The 4,076-nt window shown below is 39.9% G+C and overlaps 1 pseudogene; it reads right to left on the bottom strand.

Annotated features, from left to right (window-relative positions):
* Positions 1-2,951: 2,951 nt before the first annotated feature.
* Positions 2,952-3,843, bottom strand: LOC133755337 (calcyclin-binding protein-like; annotated as a pseudogene).
* Between the last annotated feature and the right edge of the window lie 233 nt (positions 3,844-4,076).

Below are 4,076 nucleotides of genomic sequence, written 5' to 3'. Positions count from 1 at the left end.
CCCTCCCTGTTTGCCATCTTTAACCCCATTATATATGCTTAATTTATATTTCCTGGGAAAGATGTCATTAATTTTCCCCTTTCAATGCAATTATAATGGACTACTTTTATCACCTTGTCCAACATTGGTTTTTTAGCCCTTATTCCTTTTATTAAAGTTTTATTTATTTCAAAATTAGAGTTATTGATAAGGAAGGAGGAAAGGGGGGAGTGGGAGAAGGAGAGAGGGAGGAGAGAGAGAGAGAATTTTCCATCTTCTGTCTGCTGGTTCACCACCCAGTTGTCTGCAGCAGCCAAGGCTGATCCAAGCTGAAAGCTAGGAGTTTTATCTGAGTTTCCCAGATGAGTGGCAAAGGCCCAAACCCTTAGGCCATATTCCACTGCTTTTCCCAGGTACTTAGCAGGGAGTTGGATCAGATGTGGATTATCTGGTGCCCATAGAGGATACTGTCTTGAACCATTAAATCAATAACTCAACCCTTACTGTTGCTTAACAAATTGCTTATTTCTCTCACAGTGATCACAATCTATAGTTTATTACATTTGCATCTCCTACCATTTTTTGTTTCTGTTTTGACAATATATCTACCATGATTGTGTGTCCTCAGTACTTAGATGCCAGACCCTGCTATGTTATCTTTTTCAGTGTGATGTTATCAACCCTGTGAAGTTGTAACTTTACCACATTCTTTATGTGAACATTATTTTCAGAAAAAAATTTAAGGCAAGATTTGGCCATTATCCTTTTATAGGTTACATTTCACAGATTTTGTTGATGTTTCTGGTGATATAAATTTAGCTTTTATTTTTGAACAGGTGTGGCATATATTTTCGTAGTCATATTTTTTAATTTTTAAAGATTTATTTTATAGGCAAAGAAAGATGGAGCTGTAAAATTCTATATGTTTTTTTCACCCACATAATTTCCCCAGCAACTGGAGCTGAGAAATCCCAAGCCATCAGCCAGAAGCTCCATCTGAGATGTTCATGTAGATGGCAGGAAACCAATTATATAGGCCATCATTTTCTTTTTTTTATCTTTTATTTAATGAATATAAATTTCCAAAGTACAGCTTATGGATTACAATGGCTTCCCCCCCTATAACTTCCCTCCCATCTGCAACCCTCCGCTTTCCCACTCACTCTCCCCTTCCATTCACATCAAGATTCATTTTCAATTCTCTTTATATACAGAAAATCAGTTTAGTATATTTAAAGATTTCAACAGTTTGCCCTCACATAGCAACACAAAGTGAAAAAATACTGTTGGAGTACTAGTTATAGCATTAAATAAGAGTGTACAGCACATTAATGACAGAGATCCTACATGATTTTTTTTTAAAAAATTGATTAATTTTCTATGTAATTTCCAATTTAACACCAAGGTTTTTTTTCATTTTCAATTATCTTTATATACAGAAGATTGATTCAGTATATACTAAGTAAAGATTTCATCAGTTTGCACCCACACAGAAACACAAAGTGTAAAAATAGTGTTTCAGTACTAGCTATATCATTACTTCACCTTCAACAACCAATTAAGGACAGATCCCACATGGGATGTAAGTACACAGTGACTCCTGATATTGATTTAACAATTTAACACTCTTGTTTATGGCGTCAGTAATCTCCCTAGGCTCTAGTCATGAGTTTCCAGGGCTATGGAAGCCTTTAGGGTTCACCGACTTTGATCTTATTCTGACAGGGTCATAGTTAAAGTGGAAGTTCTCGCCTCCCTTCAGAGAAAGGTACCTCCTACCTTGATGGCCCCGTTCTTTCCACTGGGATCATACTCACTGAGATCCTTCATTTAGGTCGTCTCCTTCTTTTTTTTTTTTTTTTAGAGTGTCTTGGCTTTCCATGCCTAAAATACTCACATAGGCTCTTCAGCCAGATCCAAACGCTTTAAGGGCTGATTCTGAGGCCAGAGTGCTATTTAGGACATCTGCCATTCTATGAGTCTGCTATGTATCCCACTTCCCATGTTGGATCATTCTCTCCCTTTTTGATTCTATCAGTTAGTATTAGGAGACACTTGTCTTGTTTGTGTGATCCCTTTGACTCTTACATCTATCAGTGTGATCAATTGTGCACTGAAATTTATCACCTGGACTAGTGATATGGCATTGGTACATGCCACCTTGATGGGATTGTATTGGAATCCCCTGGCAGGATTCTAACTCCACCATTTGGGGCAAGTCCGATTGAGCATGTCCCCAATTGTACATCTCCTCCCTCTCTTTTTCTCATTCTTATATTTAACTGGGATCACTTTTCAGTTAAGATTTAAACACCTAAGAATAACTGTGTGTTAATTACAGAGTTCAACCACTAGTACTACAACAACAAATACTAAAAAGGATAAAGTATTACATTGTACATCAACAGTCAGCACAAGAGCTGATCAAGTCACTGTTTCTCATAGTGTCCATTTCACTTCCACAGGTTTCCCCTTTGGTGCTCAGTTAGTTGTCACCGATCCTGGAAAACAAATGATATTTGTCTCTTTGGGACTGATAGGCCATGATTTTCTGCCTCTAAATTACATTAGCAGGAAGCTGATCAGGAGAGCAAAATATGTCATACCTTATCCAGGAATCTCAATGATAGATGAAGGCATACATATTGGAGTCTTAATCCACTGCACTACAGCACTTTTCCCCTGACCTGCTTATTTAATTCTGTGATAGAGGGTATGACCTTTGTTATAACATTTTTGGGATTTTAATATTCATTTTGATACAATTGTAATGGTCTGCGCTTCACTTTCTGTTAGCTCATTTTTATTTCTCCTCCCAAGTTATTAATTTTTTCTTCCAGTAATAATAATAAGTTTTCATAATTAAAAAGTCCAGGCAATTTTGAGTTAAGATATGTTTAAAGTTTTTATATTTTGCCCACTTGTTATGCTTATGTCTATCAATTAAATCTGGGCCATTAGATTTTTTTAATAAGCACATTTTATTTAAATAAATCTTCCAGTAAGAAACGGAGAATTCATTGCCTTTCCTTAAAGGGTATGTGAGTATTATCTGTCAAGTGACATATGCAGCTCAGCAACACTCCCTTGTTGGAAAGGTCAGCACTTCCACAGCACAGTTCCAACAGGACTCCAGTCTCAAAATTCCGTGTCTCCTTTGGCTTGCTTCTCTCTCGACTCCACCCAGGCTTTATTGATAGTTCGCTTCATGTCGTCGTCTCCATCTTCATAAATCTTCTTCAGCACATTCATATCAGTCCTTCACTAGGGTCTGTTTCTGTGTCGTAGGAGGGCTTTTCTTTTTCTTTGCATTCTTTTTCAACCCTAGTCAGGTAGTCCCATCGGGTGTTCTCTGCTTTTTTTCTACGTAAGATAAGAACTGTGTCAGTCTTGACTTTTTTTGAACTGCCTTCCACTGAGATAGGTTTCAACAGATTGTTCAGGATCATGGACTAATTCTTGTCATTTAAGTTCTTTACCAAAAGATCGAATGACCGCTCTGTGAAATGCACCTGCACGTTCTCCGTGGGAACGTGATGAACTCCAGTTAGAGTAATGTAGATTTTCAAAAACTTATCTGACTGATCCCATCCGTAATTACTGATCTTCACTGTATAGCCCGCTGTGATGGGAGCAACCACAGAAGCCGGCTTCTCGTTGTCAAGTTCTGCTTTGCTCTGTGACTTCTGCTGCACCTTGTTCCTGATCTCTGTCTCAATCTTGGACTTCTCTGCTGTAAGGGCATCACAGACTCTTCTTCTGGTAGTTTTTCCAGCAACGCCTTCACCTCTTCTAGATCCTTCTGTAGCTCTTCCAAAGCCGAAGCCATGGTCCGGCGGGGGCAGGCCCAAGGCCCAAGCTGCAGCGGCGGGAGCGACAGGAACAGGAAACGCCACCCCGAGCGCGCTCACTCCTTGCACCAACCCGCGGCCTGCGTGTGCACCCCACTGTGCGCGGCCCGCCTCTCGCGGAGCCTCTGGAACCTTCAGGAGCCCGCCCGCCTCGCTCAGCCCCGCCCCGCCCCGCTCGCCCACCATTAGGTTTTTATGAAAGATTTATTTGTTATGTTGAAAGGTATCATTTCGGGGGGGGGGGGA

This window comes from Lepus europaeus, unplaced genomic scaffold, assembly GCF_033115175.1.
Source record: "Lepus europaeus isolate LE1 unplaced genomic scaffold, mLepTim1.pri SCAFFOLD_3_1, whole genome shotgun sequence".
NCBI classification, from domain to species: Eukaryota; Metazoa; Chordata; class Mammalia; order Lagomorpha; family Leporidae; genus Lepus; species Lepus europaeus.
The sequence above is the reverse complement of the archived record's forward strand: the minus strand, read 5'-3'. Positions and strand labels throughout refer to the sequence as shown.